The sequence below is a fragment of the Suricata suricatta genome, chromosome X, assembly GCF_006229205.1.
Source record: "Suricata suricatta isolate VVHF042 chromosome X, meerkat_22Aug2017_6uvM2_HiC, whole genome shotgun sequence".
Lineage (NCBI taxonomy): Eukaryota > Metazoa > Chordata > Mammalia > Carnivora > Herpestidae > Suricata > Suricata suricatta.
This window is the reverse complement of record NC_043717.1, coordinates 33,019,266-33,036,217: the sequence shown is the minus strand read 5'-3', so window position 1 is coordinate 33,036,217 and position 16,952 is coordinate 33,019,266. Positions and strand designations below refer to the sequence as shown.

Below are 16,952 nucleotides of genomic sequence, written 5' to 3'. Positions count from 1 at the left end.
CCCCCCCCCCCCCCCCCCCCCCCCCCCCCCCCCCCCCCCCCCCCCCCCCCCCCCCCCCCCCCCCCCCCCCCCCCCCCCCCCCCCCCCCCCCCCCCCCCCCCCCCCCCCCCCCCCCCCCCCCCCCCCGCTGGAGCGAGGTCCTTGCTCGTCCCGACACCCAACTCCAGGCTTCCCTCCTCCACAGAGCCCCTTCCAAACAACCGGCTTCGTAGTCTTAGATGATTTTGTGCTCATTGTCACATCCACAAAAGTTGCCTTCTGGCCTCTCTGTTATATCTTAGTTCCTTGATTCAGTTGTAAGTTGTTAGAGGGCAGGGACCACAGAGCCTAGAAGGCGCCGACACCCACGAGTTGTCCACAACAGTAGGGTCAAGAAAGTCCGAATGTAATCCGATGAGCACGAATCATGAGTGATTTCCTGAAAACGGTATATTTTGAAGGAAAGCTTGTGGTCCCCTCTCATTGTCTCTAAGAACCTGGCTGAGCTTCAGGGCCCGCAGGCTAGTTCACACTCTGAGTGCCTCGATGTCACCTGCTGTGTCAGTTTGTAGAATGCAGAGTCTTGGGCCCCAGGCCTGAAAAGTCTGACCCGGTGTGTCTGGGGTAGGACCCAGCATTCTCTACCTTTGACGCTCGCCACAGCTGACCACAGCCAGATTTGGAAACTAGTTGAGTCTGAAAAGAATGTTCTCTTCTAGAAAATGAGAAAATGTTAGGGGATGTGGTGAGAAGGCGCTGTGATATAAGGCTTAGGGTTTATTTCTAAATGTGCATTTTTGAAAGAGAGTGAGAGAGACAGAGGGTGAGTAGGGGAGGAGCAGGGAGAAAGAGGGAGACAGAATCTGAAGCAGGATCCAGGCGCCTGGCCGTCAGCACAGAGCCTGATGTGGGGCTCAAACCCATGAACTGCGAGATCGCGATCTGAGCTGTAGTCAGATGCTTAACTGACTGAACCACCCAGGAGCCCCAAGGTTTTTGGGTTTCGAGAGATGGTGTTTGAGTCTTTGCTCTTTCGCTTACCAAGTGTGTGACCATGGGCAAGTTACTCGACCCTTCTGAGCCCTAGTTTTCTCTTCTGTGAAGCGGGAACAAACACCGTGGATGTGTTGCAGTGCAACAAGTTACCCCTGCTTTGTCGGTAATTTACCAAGAGGCATTCGCGGAAGGGCTCCCCTGGGTGGCTCTCACGCGGGGTGTCTCATGCAATTGCAGTCAGATACCAACGGAGGCTGCGTCATCTGAAAGATGTCCAAGAAGGCGTACGCACATGGCTGTTGGTCGATGCTGCCCGTGCTCTGGGAGTCTGGTGGAGCTGTCGCCTAGGGTAGCTATCTGTGATCCCCCAGCATGGTGGTTGACTCTTTCAGACTTCTCCCAGGAGAGGTGCCCCCAAAAGGTCCAGGAGGAGGCGCATGGCCTTTTTCTGACCTAGCCTTAGAAGTCACATGGCATCACTTGTGTTGTGTTCCAAGCAGTCATGCGCCCACCCAGATTTCTAGGAGTGGGGGCATCGACCCAACACCACAGGGTCTCGTGGCCTTGTTTTAAAGATTGAATGAGGTGATCTCTTTGAAGTGCTGTGCCAACGTGGATCCCCTTCTAGTCTGAGGCCCGCTGGGAGCTCACCAGTCAAAGCCAGTGCCGGGTGCCTGGTTTTCAGTTATAGTCATTCCTGTTTACTGGGCCATAGGGATGGGGGGAAGGGACAGTCTCTCTTGGTATCTAGCCATTTATGGTCCCTTTGGAGCGTTGGTACAGGGCAGCAGTGGGGCACCTTCTGATTCCCTGATGGGGGCTACTGGCTACGCAAGGTGTCCCATGGTTCCTTATGACCCCATATCAGCCCTGCCCCTGTGCCTGGACTCCACTAGAAGCTTCTTGGGCTCCAACTGGCTGAGATCACAATGTCTTCAGGACAGACGCCCTGGTGTGGGGCCCTCAGGAGGCTCACCTGTGTTGGGATGGTGGCCTAAGTAGCAGTGGGAGAGGAGCTTTTGTGAGCATGGTTCTTGTACCTCATGTTCAAGAATGAGTCCTTCCCTGCCTCTGCCTGGTGTTTTTTTTCCTTGATTGATTTTTCTTTGAATTTTAAAAAGTTGCTTATTTATTTTTGAGAGAGGAAGAGAGAGAGTGCAAGTGGGGGGAGGGGCAGAGAGAGAGTGAGACAGGACCCAAAGCCGGGCTCCGCACTGACATCCGGAGGAGCCCCACATGGGGCTTGAACTCATGAACCATGAGATCATGACCTGAGCCAAAATTAAGAGTCAAGTTGGTCACCAACTGAGCCACCCAGGTGCCCCTGGCTTTGCTTTTCTTTTTCTTTTTTTAAACCCCAGGTCTGTAGAAAGAGTCTGGGAGCTGAGGAAGTCAGCGGGAGACCATTTGGGCCAGCTCCTGGGCTCCCAGAGGGAGGTGGGGGATGGATTGCCTTCTAGAACTGCATTCTGAGGTACCTCAGGATGCAGTAGCATTCAAAGGGAGGCTGGGGGCGCCTGGGTGGCTCAGTCGGTTAAGCCTCTGACTTCGGCTCAGGTCAGATCTCACGTTCGTGGGTTTGAGCCCCGCATCAGGCTCTGTGCTGACGGCTAGCTCAGAGCCTGGAGCCTGTTTCCGATTCTGTGTCTCCCCTCTCTCTGACCCTCCCCCTCTCATGCTCTGTCTCTTCTGTATCAAAAATAAATAAAGCATTAAAAAAATTAAAAACAAATTAAAAAAAAAAAAAAAGGGAGGCTGGTTTCCAGCGGATGCCGGGGCGGGTAGGATTTGCCCAGTAGGGTATACTGGGAAGGCAGGACAGAGGAAGAGGGTCATTATGTGTATGCCACAACGGGCTGTCATTTGGGGAGGGGGAAGGGAGAGGTTGAGAGCTGTCTCTGAGGAAGGGTCCCATTCACCCCACCCTCACACTCTTATTCTGGAAGAAGGCAGTGGCGCCCTGTTTGGCAGTGTGAGGGCGCTGGTCTGCCTGATCCTCTTGCTTCCGTTGCTGGGGCTCCTTCACCTCCCCCATCACCACCACTAGCCTCACACCGGACAAATGTTGTTCAGAGGGGGTGGGGGAGGCTGAGGGTCGGAGGTGCACAGCAATGCTGCGGTCCGATGCTGAGCTGAAGGCGAGAATCAGTCCACAGGCTTCCATGATGGGGGCTGGGGAGTACAGCTTGGGAAACAGGGGAGCGATGCACCCTTAAGCACCTCAGGAATCCGTGGCCAAGAAGGTTTCAGAGAACTGAGGACGCCGGGAGGGGACTCCCTCCTGCGCCGAGTAAGTTGGCTGGGCCATACTGTGGGCGTCCCGTTGGCTCACAGCTTTGGGCCTCAGGGGCCCCATCTGTAAAATGGGGGTAATGAGGTGCCTACCTCATCATGAGGATGAAATGTGGGGGTGCAGGTGAGCGCAAGCCAGGCACAGTCAGCCCTTCATCGGGTTGGGCTTCGGGTAGGGATTTGCATAAGCAGGAGCCTGGGAAGAAGGGAGGGGCAGGAAGGGGGAGTGGGGTCATTGAGATGGAGAAGCCAGCAGGAGGCCAGAGGGAGGGTGATGGGGGACCGCCGGCTCCATGGGTGGGTTCTGTCTAGAGCCCGGACCCCCGTTTGTTGTTCATTGTTCCAGCTCAGAGGTAAGGACCGTAGGGGAGTTTCGCCCCCACCCCTCCCCCCACCTCACCCTCCCAGCTCCTCCTTCCTTCCCTCCTGACTCGTTCACCTCCCTGAGGCATTTCCGGGCGGCCGGTTCCACCTGGGGTTCTGCCTTTACCTTACATACCTGGCCCGGTCGCAGCCCCGCCACTGAGGCCTGCCCCTCCCTACCCTATGATGCGACCAGCTCTGATTTTTAACTCACGAGGCCAAAAAATCCCCATTCTCCTTAGGCGGCAAACCTCAAGGGAGAGAAAAGAGCATCGGTTTGGGAGTGCAGGCCCAGCAGCTTTGTGACCTCAAGAGAGCTACTTACCCTCTCTGAGCTGTTTCCTAAGAAGAAGAAGAATTGTCACTAGTGGCTATTTTTTTTTTTTTAGTTTATTTATTTATTTAGAGAGAGAGACAGCATAAGTGGGGAAGGGGGTGCGTGGAGAGAATCCCAAGCAGACTCCGCCCCACCAGTGCAGAGCCTGATGCAGGGCTCAAACTCACAAACCACCAGATGATGACCTGAGCCACCAAGGCGCCCCAACAGTGACTCGTTCCAGGAGGATTAAATAAGCGAATGCATCAAGGAAGCACCTGGTATTTAGTAGAGACTTAATAAATGACAGCTAATTTCATACTGGTTCTAAGGCTGTGTGTCTAGAAAGTGTGTGATTGGTCAACATTCAGGGATTTGACTGGCATAGGCAGCAGCTTATTGCTAGAGCGAGGATAAAGAAAGGAGGTCCTCCTCTCCCTTAATGATTCAGGAAGAGTGCGCCCTGCCTCCCTCTCCTCCTGAGAGGTACTCCATGCTATGCCCCCCCAGAATAGGAAACAGCCCTACAGACACAGCACCGGGGCACCCCAGAGGTAGCTGGGAAACCCTAAGGGAAGACACCATTCTTTCTGGATGAAGGTTTTTCCCATTTCCCTGAGAGCTTTGCCCAATCTACACGAAAACATGTCTTCTGCCAAAACTTTTGAATGGAAACCTTTCTGCAGTATGTTTCTTTTTTTCATGTTTATTTATTTTGAGAGGGAGAGAGGGAGAGAAAGAATCCCAAGCAGGCTCTGCACTGTCAGCACAGTGCTCAAAAGAGGGCTCAAACTCACGAACCCTGAGATTAAGACTTTGAGCCAAAACCAAGAGTCGGATGCCCAACCAACTGAGCCACCCAGTGCCCAGTCTACAGTATGTTTCAATGATATGTATCAATTGGTTATTGCTGTGTAACAAAGCTCCCTAAAACTGTAGTGGCTTAAAACAATTTATTCTTTCTCACTCGTGGGCACATAGCTGCTTGTGCCTGGCCTCACTCACAAAGACACATCCGCTGGAAGACAGCTAGGGGAGGCACGAGATTGCCTCGTGCACAGTCTGGCAGTTGGTGCCAGCTCCCAGCTGGGCTGAAAAGTGGCTCTCCTCCCTGTCACCCCACACCCTTTCCTACACGAGACTGGCTTCCTGACGCGGCATTTTCAGAACTGCCTGAAGGGGTGAAACAGATTGCTAGCAGCAACGTCTCAGACCCCGCCTTAGAACTCACGCAGTGTCACTTCTGCTGCAGCCTGTTGGCCAGAGCAAGTGTCCAGGCCAGCCCAGATTCTGGGGGAGGGGAGGCAGATTCCACCCTGTCTGTCTGCCTGGGCCACCATAACAAAGTACCACCCTGCTGAGTGGCAGTTCTGGAAGCAGGAAGTCCAAGATCAAGGTGTCGCCCCAGTTGGCTTCTGAGGCTTCTGTCCTTGGCTTGCAGATGGCCGCCTTCTCATCTTGGCCTCGCATGGTCTTCTCTGTGCCCTCTGTGCGTGTTGCTGAGTCCATATTTCTTCCTATAAGGACACCAGTTCGATTGCATCAGGACCCCCTTGAATGACCACATTTTAATTTAATTTCCCCTAATTCCAAACACAGTCACATTCTAAGGGACCAGGGTTAGGACTTCAGCATGTGGATTTGGGGGAGGGAAGGGAACGATTCATAACCCATCCCCCTGGTGGGAGGAGCTACAGAGAAGGTGTGGCCATGTTGAATCTACTATGAGAGATGATGTAGTCCCCAACCATAGTAAAAGCTCACGCTTTCCAGCTGCTAGTATTTGTATTTTATTACCTTCATATCATGAGGTTAGGGAGGAAAAACTTCCACTATAGGCCGTAAACCATCCAGCTCACTGTCTCCAGTAATGGCGTGCCTTCCCCAGAGTGGCTGGCCTCACACCTGACTGCCAAGGGCACAGCCAGCTGCAGGGACCCTACCCGCCGTTGCCACCAATCTTCCCACTTGCTCAGCTGGCCTTGAGTGGACTGTGTGGGCCGCTTCCCGGAACCAGACAAGCCAGGCCGGCCCCAACCGCCTTTGTCACCCTCACGCCCCACATACCCTCCGTCTTCAGTCTGACCTGACGTCTCCCTCAGGGAGACTGAAGTGTCTTTTCCAGGGCATTCTCCCTAGAGAGCATGTAGAGTCCTTCGCATAGCACCTCACTTACAGGCGTTTGTAGACCAGGATTGATGTCAGAATCTTCATGGTTCCCTTGAGCCCCTAGCTCAAAATCCCAAAGTCGAAGAGCCCAATGGGAATTCAGAAAGTTTCTTCTTCTCCTCTTTTTTTTCATGTTTATTTTTGAGAGGGGGAGGGGCAGAGAGAGACAGGGACAGAAGATCCGAGGCAGGCTCTGCATTGACAGCGGTGAGCCCCATGCGGGCCTTGACCCCAGAACCTCGAGATCATGACCTGAGCAGAACCTGGCCGCTCAGCCAGCTGAGCTACCCAGGCGCCCCTTGGAAGGCTTCTTCTATCACAGTTTCTCTGAGGCTCATTCCTCCCCTCTGAGGCCCCTGCCCTTCCTCACCATGTGGCACCTTCCGAAGACACAGGGTTTTGACATTGAATGTGAAGTGTACCTGCTGTGCATGGGGGGATGGTGGGGAGAGGACGCATTTCTGCTCTCTCTGAACCTCCTTACACACACACACACACACACACACACACACACACACACACACCAGGGAGCCATCCTATGCCCCAGTCACCGAAATCTCTTCCCAGCCTGCGCCCTTGCACTTCCAGCGCAAGATAAATGAAGGAAAGTTAAGACACAGCTACAGGTGCACCTTCTGCAGACGGAAATGAGAAGGCAGGGGTGGGGGCGGGGAGCGCCTGGGGGGCCCCTCACCCACTCTTGCTCTTTGTCTCTCTGTCTCAAAAATAAATAAAGTATAAAAAAGAAATGAGAATGCGGGGAAGAAATGGCATAGAGTTGGGGGACCTGAAGTGCTCTATTATTTGCAGTTCTGATGTGTTCCTAGCGCAGCTCAGAGACACAGCGATGGTGGCAGCCCGACGGAAAAGGCTTACGATGCCAACACTGGTGGCCAAAGCTGCGTGTCTGCAGGGAAGAGGACTGTAGTTCTGTCTGCGAAACATCATTAGGAGCCGATGGTGAACGTGCACAAGGCTTCACCCCAAAACATGCCCAAGTGACTGCACCGCCCTCCTGAGCCCACCATGCTCTGGAAGGACCCAGACATCCTTTCCCAACCCCTGCCCCCAACCCGCTGCTGCACACGCAGCTTGGCGGCAGGCCGAATGTGACATCCCCTTGAAAGTGAGAGAAGCATGTTCATCCAGAAGAGGAATTTGCCCAGGGATTCCGGGAGAGGTACAGACTGGGGGATTTCTGATCCCCGTGACCCATTTTTTTAAAAGTCACTGTTTGACCCCCCCAGTGGATGTCTTGAAACCTGGAAAAGGAAGATCAGCGAGTATCTGAGACTCCCGGGACTCAGAGTGGCCCCGGGGCTCAGGAATGAGGCCAGGAGCTCCTGCCGAGCCAAGCAGTCCTGCTAAAGCCAGAATGTGTTTTCCAAACAGTCTGGCTGGTCAGTCAGACTCGGGGCAGCAGTGGGTGGCGACAGGCTAAGTGTGACGCTGGGCTTTGCCCCAAAGCTCGGGTCTTTTTTTTAAACAACACACTCTGCTTTGCCCTGAACTCTGAGCTGCCTGCTTGAGAATAGAAAACATCTCTGCCTTGGTGGTGAGGCTTCTGAGCCCTAGTGACAGGGAAGTTGAAATTCCAGGGACGAAAGCTGCTAAGAATATCCAGCCACAGATCTGACCACAGGCCAGTTAATGCCCGGCGGCTTCCATGGCCCTCTGGGTTTGGACTGTAGGAACTTGCTGGGCAGCCGGTGCTCACGCAGTCTCTGAGTTTGAAGTGTGCAGACTTGGAAGTAAAGAATAAAGTAAAAACAAAATCAAAAACAAAAAGAAACCTAACAAACCAACAAACAAACAAACAAACAAAACCAATAAGTCCATCCTGTCCTTAAGGAATATATAATATGAAGACGGAGGACATTGACCTATCACAAGGGACTCACTAGATGATACAGATAAAGGCAAGGGCAACCATACAGAGGGGCCCCAGGCTGCAAGTGCCAGGAGAGAGTGCACAGCCAGATGGGCGGATCCGTGGCCAGCAGCTGGTGGGATATGCGGGCCTTCCTCGGGCCCTCGGGTTCTGCATCTGCAAAGCCAGGGGTTTGGACCTGTTCCATAAACGTTTCATGGTCAAAGGCGACTCCCAGGTTCCTGGACTGCAGCTTGGACATAACAGCATGTAATGACCGGGTGCCCAGCGAAAAGAAGCAGGGTTCGAGGGAGGGTGGGAGAAGGGGGCTCCTGGAGGGGACCGGGCCTCCGCAGCTGCAGGGAGAGGCTGTGCCTGCACAGGGGGTAGTGACAAGTCCAATTCGGCTAGAGTGGAAGGAAGTTCTTGCAGAGGAGAGGAAGAGAGGAGGAAAGACAGGGTGGGGGCCTGGCCCTCGGCCAACGCCGCCTGCTTTCCGCCTGAAAGTTTGCTTCTGTTCACGTGATGTTACCCTGTGCTTCCTGGCTGTCTCTAGAACAACCACACTGCCTTCGGCCCACACCCCTTCTCTGCCCAGAGCTGCCCCACCCCCACTCCTGCAGCCAGGTCCCGGATGCATCGCTCGCGTACCATTCCAAGCCTCATTCTTCCCCGGCTTGTTTCTCTGTTTTTCTTTAATGTATTTTTAAAAAATATTTTGTTAACAGTTTATTGAGGTGCAGCGCCCAGACAGAAACGTGTATAAATCCTAAGTGTGCAGCCTGGTGAATCTTTTCAAGCTGAACACACCCGTGTAGCCAGCATCCAGATCATGATGCAGAATGTTCCCTGCCCCAGAGAAGTCTCCCTCCTCCACGGGAGCCCCTACGTACACTTCAGACACCTTAGGCTGGTTTCGCCCAGCCTCCAGAGATCTCTCTGGCCCATGGAATCCTTTCAGGACAAAAGCGTAGGAGATGGGGTTAGGAGCAAATGAAAGGAAGGTGGGCCTGGATCTAGAGCCCTGGGTCAGGTTCTAAGAGGGTCTTGAACTGCAAGAGAAAAGAAGGAAGGAGGGAGAAACAGAAGGAGGGACGGGCGTGACTCCTGCCTCCCTAAAGGATACCCTCCAGAATACCCGTGCTCCCCTGGGAGTCCCTCTTTTAGCTAAAGATTGGAAGGAGGTGGGGTCCTGGGCTTGGTGGGGGAGCTGGAAGAGACCACTGTAGTTTCATCGTCCCAGCGTCTGCAAAGATTTTTCATTTTGTGTGCGTCTGTGCGCGCCTGTGCATGTATGTGAGAGAGGGAGAGGGGGGAAGGAGAGAGGAGAAACGTGCTTCATTCCTAAGGGGCTTCCTGCCAGATGGTCAGTGCTGGCGTCTACCTGCATGATGGCAGGGGTAGGAGAGAGAGCAGAGGGCGCCCCAGAGACTGGCAGAGACATTTCAGAATTCCAGAATCCAAAATCCAGGGAAGGTGCGTGACTCACCCAAGGTCACACACCAAGGGAGCCCGCTTTCAACCGGCTCTCTTGTCCCCACCATGGTTGTTTCCATTTCAGCGCACCGCCACCACCCCTCCTTTGCAAAATGCCTAGTGTTGCCACATTACAATTCATGTCCCATTTCTTCTATTTATCTTCGCCGGGGTTTGCGTCTCTTTGGAAGCATCCTTAAGTCATGAACAAAGTCGGTGGAAAATCAGAATATCTAATTACGAACGGGGAATAGACTGTGTGACCTATCAGCTGTCTTCCCTGCGACCCTTATTCTTGGTTTTTTCAGCCGAAAAGATGAGGCTTCCATCAGTGGAGGTAGTGGGTTAACACTGAACCCTAAGCAGTCACGTCACCTACTCCAGAAATGGCCCGGTGCCACCTGCCGCCCGCGATTCTCTCTGAGTAACACTGAGGGCTCTGCTCCAGTCTCTGAGTATTTACTCTCTTCAGAGGAGAAACTCTGGCAACGGCTGTAAAATAAACCCCAAAGCAAGGAAGAAGCCGAGGAGAGGAAATACTTGGTGGCGCATTAATCATAGTCGTCAGACCCAGAGCAGAGGACAGAGGCTGGTTCGAGGAAAGACAGAAGCTAAATTATCTTGGAGATTGATCTTCCCTCCTCCTCACTCCCTGTGCCAGCAAGCAGGTCAGAAAGGTCCCTGTGCAGCCACTGGCATTGAACCGGCAAGGGCACCCCCACGGACTGACCGGTGTGCATTGTCAAGGAGCGTGGCAGGGATGACCGCACTCTGTCTCGGGGGGTCGTACCGGACCTGAACGGGCCTCATCTTGGAAAGCTACAGAGGTGGAGAGGCACCTCAGAGGGAGCTTCGGGACAAATTCACCACCATCATGTCCTCAGGGGACATCGTTTGCATGGCAGGATGCAGTAAAGGCCATTTCCTCCAGATATGAAGAAAGCACCCACTTATGATGAACCTGTAGGATTGGCAGAGTCGTGAAGCTGACCGCAGGGATATGGAAAGTCCGCAGGACCGCGTGGATAAAAGTTGGGGCTCTAGGAATCGGGCAATGAGTGTCCAGGCAAGCTCGATAGGCAATTATCCCGTAAAGCCTCAGTTCCCTCATCTGTGAAATGGGGATAATAATGGCATCTTTATTATAGGGTAGTTTTCTCTATGAAATGAGATTACTAATGCGTATAAAAGGTTTTTTTCATTATTTTTTAATGTTTGTCTATTTTTTGAGAGAGAGAGACAGAGCAAGAAGGGGGGAGACAGAGAATCCAAAGCAGGCTCCTCGCTGTCAGTGCAAAGCCCAATGCGGGGCTTGAACCCACAAACCGTGAGATCATGGCCTGAGCCGAAGTCGGACGCTCAGCTTTCGGAGCCACCCAGCCTCCCCCTTAGCTATTGTTTTTCTAAGAGCCAAAAAAGGCCAGTGACCCTCTTCTCCCTAAGTCTCAAGAGCTGTCCAGCTTCAGAAGGGTTGTGTGCTAGATTCTTTCTATACCATCTGTTCTCTGCTCTAGCTCTACCCACCATAAGAGACGACTCATGTTTACCAAAGCTCAAAGCAGGAAAAAACCCCAAAACGTCGCCCAGAAGTATGAAAGGACGAGGTGGTATGTAGTCTTGTAAAATGCAGAGCCATAATTTTAGTATTGGTGGAGTACAGAACCTTTCCAGACAGAGCTAGAGAATAGACTTGTGCTGGGGAGGGAGGCCTTCCCTTGAACTCGGCCCCACACTTTTTCAGAGCTTACCTGGGAATGAGGCAACTCTTGATTCACATGACAAAGTCTTAGGTTCCCATGGTGTGCACAACAGATCAACCGAGACCTGCTAATCCCAGAAAGAAACAAACTTTTTTGGTGCTATTTACTGCAGCTGGCGAGTTGCCAAGATGACCCCCAGAAGGACATGATTAGAGAAGCTATGTAGGATCTGATCCCAGAAATAGTTTAAGGTTTGGGGGAATACTGCCTGTGTGTGGGAGGCAGACGGTACACTTCATTGGAAAGAGCCCAGATTTGGAGTCAGGTAGAATCCCTGCAGCCAAACATGGCTACATATTAGCTATGGTGTTTTGTTTTGTTAATACTTATTTACTTTTGAGAGCGAGAGAGAGAGGGACAAAGGTGAGTGGAGGAGGCGCAGAGAGAGAGAGAGAGATACAGAATTTGAAGCAGGCTACAGGCTCCAAGCTGTCAGCACAGAGCCCAACGTGGGGCTCGAACCCACGAACTGTGAGATCATGACCTGAGCCGAAGTCAGATGCTCAACCGATTGAGCCATCCAGGCGCCCCAGCTATGGTTTTTTGTTTGTTGGTTTGTTTTTGAGAGAGAGAGAGAGAGAGAGAGAGAAACTTGAGCAGGGAATGGGCAGAGAGAGAGAGAGAGAGAGAGAGAGAGAATCCCAAGCAGCTTCCACACCCAGTGCAGAACCTGATCTGGGGCTCAATTCCATGACCCTAGAATCATGACCTGAGCCAAAATCAAAAGTTAGACTCTCAAAAGATTGAGCCACCCAGGTGCCCCGCTGCTATTGCCCCTGGCCTTTTTTGGAAGGCAATTGTATGAGCTTATGTTTCCTCAACTATAAATAACCTAATTTAGGTAAATAGTAATACCTAACCCAGAAAGTTGTTTGGGGGGCTTATGGGAGGTACATAAGCAAACATATTGGGAACGTACCTAAAAAAGTAACTGAAAATAGCAAGGGCCCTCAATAAGCAGTAGCTATTTTTATCATGTAGGAATCATTCATGGTCAAAAAAGACTTTGCTCTACTGCCAAAGGCATCGTAAAGGCTCCGTTACTGTTAGAAGTCAGATGGCATGGGCGGCGCCTAGGTGGCTCAGTCGGTGCAGCGTCCGACTTTGGCTCAGTCATGATCTCACGGTTCGCGGGTTCGAGCCCCATGTCGGGCTCTGTGCTGACAGCTCAGAGCCTGGAGCGTGCCTCGGGTTCTGTGTCTCCCTCTCTCTCTCTGCCCCTCCCCCATTCATTCGAGCGTGCTTGCTCTCTCGCTCTCAGCAAAAAATAAACTTAACAAAATATATATTAAGAAAGACAGTCGCAATCTTGTGCCACCAAGTAAGGACCAAATGTACTTAAAAGTAAATGTTCTTGTACTTAGTACCAAGGCAAGGTACTCCTTAGAGGTCGTGGTTTTGGCTCTGCGCTTCTGGCTTGCTCCCGGCTATCCCTCACTCATCCCCTGGGGATCATATTCTGTGGCACTTACCAAGGCCTGCTCCCCAATGCGCACACCCAGGAACCTGGCTTCTCTGACCAAGGCCTATATATGCGCACCCCTGCTTCCGTGGGGGCCTTCCTTGGGCCTCCCTAGACAATAACGGCTCTTCTGGCTTCATCCTTCCCTTTCTTAAATTCTTCAGCCTCAATCGGCACCAGAACTACAGTGTCACTCCCTGCAAGCCCAGCATCCGCCTTTGCCTTTAGCACACACCCGCCATTGTCATGCTCTCTTAAACTTGGTTTCTTCGGGGCGCCTGGGTGGCTCATTCGGTTAAGCATCCGACTTCGGCTCAGGTCATGATCTCACAGTTCGTGGGTTCGAGTCCTGCGTCGGGCTCTGTGCTGACAGCTAGCTCAGTGCCTGGAGCCTGCTTCAGATTTTGTGTCTCCCTCTCTCTCTGCCCCTCCCCCGCTCATGCTCTATTTCTGTCTCAATAATAAATAAACATTAAAAAAAAAACCAACTTGGTTTCTTCTCCATCATGATATAGAACATTGGGCTCAACACGGTTTTGTTAGAGGATGGGAAGTAAGCTTATCGGACAGGACATTTGGAAGTAGAAGCAGGTAGCCCTTGCCAGTGGAAGGCAGAGTGGTAGACAAAGGAGATAGGTCAAGAATGACCCCCCCGCCCCCCAGGATTCTGCTACAAGTACTTGAGTGGCTTGAGACGTTTTCTGCAATAGGGAAGGGAGTGGGGACAAAGGGCAGGTTCCAAGCAACGAGGTCATTCCCTTAGTAAGGGACAGTGTGTCTTGCTTTATTGCTGTTTCCCCAGCACCTGTCACAGGGCCTTGCATTTAGTAAACACCCCCAAATATTTGTAGATTAATCCATGATTTTATTTAAAAAATTTTTTTTTGAGAGACAGAGCGCAGCGAGCAGGGGAGTGTCAGAGAGAGAGGGAGATACAGAATCGGAAGCAGGCTCCAAGCTCTGAGCTAGCTGTCAGCACAGAGCCTGATGCGGGGCTCGAACCCACAAACCGTGAGATCATGACCTTAGCCGAAGCTGGATGCTTAACCCACTGAACCACCCAGGCACCCCAATCCATGATTTTAACAATACACCTCTAGGCATGCCAGGATGCAGTGAGGCCGAATGGCTAAGACCGTGGCCTCTGGAGACAGAACTGCCTGGGTTTAAATCCTGTCTCCACCATTTCCTTAATGATCTGGGAAATGTTCTATAACCTGTCTCAGTTTTCTCACCTGGAAAATGTGGGCAAGGATTAATCGTGAATTTGCATAAAGCACTCAGAAGGCATTGCTTGCACGATGCAAATGTTAGCTGTTGTCATGATTACACTGGACATAGATTGACAAGGTGAAATGTCAGGTCTGAAGCTTGATATAGGGGTGTGGAATGGGGCGATGGGAAATGTACGAATCATCAGCCTGGATGAGATTGGCTGGGGGTGAGCGGTGGGGGGGGGTGGGAGTGGAATCCAGGCTGAAAGCAGCTAGTAGAGCCTAGACAGGAACCTAGAAAGAGGCTCAGAGGTAGGATGAAAACCATGTGTGTGGGGCATCTGGGAAGCCGCAGTTCAAAAGGGTGTGGTCTGGGGCGTTGAGTGATTCCAAGGCCTAAGAAAAGGACTGGAAAAATGCACACACGCACACCCCATTCCTGGAAACAAAGAAGTGACCGGTGGTCTTGAGCACTCTGCAGAACAGCCAGGGAGGCTGGAGGTGTGGGTGGAAGGATGTGATCAATGATGTACGTATATGTACATCGAAATTCCATAAACCTTGCACAGACATAGCCCATCTCCCTGTGCTGGTAGTAAAGGTTCGGGGAGCGCCTGGGTGGCTCAGTCTGTTTAGCATCTGACTGTTGGTTTCTGCTCTGGTCATGATCTCGCAGTTCATGTGATCAAGCCCAGCATCGGGCTCTGTCCTGACACTGTGGAGCCTGCTTGGGATTCTCTCACTTTTCCTCTCTCTCTGCCCCTCCTCCATGCTCTCTCAAGGCGCACTCTCTCTCAAAACAGGTAAACTGAAATAAAAACATTTTTTAAAAGAAAATGATCAGATAAGAGGTAGTGATATGTGTCATAAGTAAGGTACAAGGCAATATGTGTAATGTGTACCCATTTCTAAAAATAAAACGGAGGAGGACATGCATATGGATAAAAAAAGTGGTGGTGGTGGGGTGCTCCCCAGCAGTGTGGAAGATGTTTCATGTACTTAGAAATATGAATCTACAGTCTGCCCTACTTTGTTTTTTTAAATTTTTTTTTTTTTTGAGAGATAGCATGAGGAGGGGAGGGTCAGAGAGAGGAGGGAGACACAGAATCCGAAGCAGGCTCCAGGCTCTGAGCTAGCTGTCAGCACAGAGCCCGATGTGGTGCTCGAACCCACGACCGTGAGATCATGACCTGAGCTGAAGCCGGATGCTTAACCGACTGAGCCATCCAGGTGCCCCTGCCCTACTTTGTTTTTACACAGACTGTAACATACCCAAACTGTAATAAACTATATACACCACTTCCTTCTGCACCCGTTTTCCTCTGAACAATAGACCTTAGGGGTCACTCTGTATCAGCCCACAGAGCAGATCTTCATTTTTTAAATAACATAGAATATTTCATTCTTTTTTAAAAATTTCATAATATTTCATCCTATGCATGTACCGTCAATGCCATTACTAGACATCTAGGTTTTCTAATCTTATGCTGTTACCAACGAAGCTACTACAATCTTCCCAAAATCATAGAATAACTTCAAAACTAGCCAATCTTTAGAGTTCACCTGAGGTAAGGAAATAGAAATGCACCATGGGCTGCAGACACCCCCTTCAGGAAGGACAGCTGTGCCAGGGAACAGATAAATAGGGAGCCGGGGAAAGAGATGTGGGGTCAAGGAAGGGCATTCTGAAGATGGGAGATGCTTCAAGGGAATGAATACAACTGGGTAATTCAATAAAGAGCGCACAGGGTTGGGGGAGGGAGCAGTCTGGAGGCCGCTCTGCTGTGATGTTTTAGCAGGTGTAGGGGGATGACTTTAAAGGGTATCAGGCCCTGTGCTGGGTGCTGTGGGAACCCGGGGATGGCTGGCTGGCAGGGGTACCAGGCCTTCAGGGGGGATCCACTCCAGCAGGGAAGCTACTGTGTGTCACAAACCAGTTGCAATACTGTTAGGAAGCGGTTGACGCTGTTTCGGAGATACAGAGATCTACAAACTTCCCACTGGGGTGCCTTCCCACGGCGGGTGCTCACCCTTCCAGTGGTTCCCTGGGGTCCCGATGAGACATTATCTGGGGAGAGCAGAATGATGTTTTGCCACAAAGTTGTCGATTTTCCCATAGGGATTAAATGATAGGCATGCCCTGGAAGGCTTAAAAAAAATCAGAAATAAATAAATAAAAATCCCAAGAATTTATATTCCTGATGGCTTTGCTGATGGTCTTGTAAATTGTATATTTAATCAAAGGCACTCGAATGTCTTTTTTTTTAACTATTGAAGAGCCATTTAAATGTCAACATAAGTGATTCCCTCCCAAATAGTGCTGTTTATACATTACTTGCCCTAATAGACCATAATGATTCATAAGGAGGCATTTCGCGCCTCCAAATTGTAGGCCTATTGAAATATAAATTAAGATGATAAATAATTTGACCTTACCTGAGAGTACTAAGTATTTACATGTGTCAAATACGAAATTACTCTGAATATCAGGGTCCCTAAAAAGGTTTCCTCTCCTGGCTGAGTTCAATAAATGACACGGGTTTAGAAATTTCCTTTAGTGTTTATAGGAAAGAGAGGGGCATACACAAAAGAATGGGCCTAGGGACCCGGCCATCCTCGCCCTCCAGACAGACTTCCCATTCGGGCGGGGCGGGGCGGGGTGGGGGTGGGGGGGAGACGGGGACCCCTCCCTCCCTGGGAGCGAACCGCGGGTGCCGGTCGCCCCTGCACGTTCCGCGCGATCCGGCTCCCCGCCTCCTCCCGCAGCGCCGCTGGAGTTTCTAAACAAGGAGTTTGGACAGGAACTTTGCCAGGCCGAGCTCGCAGCCCTCCCGGGTCCCCGCCGCGGGATTTGCCCAGTCGGCTGCGCCGCCTCCCCGCCCTCCACGCCCTCGGGGAGCCTCCGACCCTCTGGTCTCCAGCTCCCCGGAACCGCTCCGCCGGGTTCAGAACCCGAGAAGGCGCGAGGCTCCCAGGCTCGGCGCCCCCGCGCGCCCCAGCCCGGGTCCCGGAGGGTGGCCGCCGGGCGCCCTCGGCGGGGCCCGAGCCTAAGCTG

The 16,952-nt window shown here is 51.9% G+C and overlaps 1 protein-coding gene across 1 annotated transcript in view; it reads left to right on the top strand.

Annotated features, from left to right (window-relative positions):
- Window positions 1–16,952, top strand: part of BCOR (BCL6 corepressor) — a 113,877-nt gene that overhangs the window by 42,564 nt on the left and 54,361 nt on the right. The gene's annotated exons all lie outside the window — the stretch shown is intronic.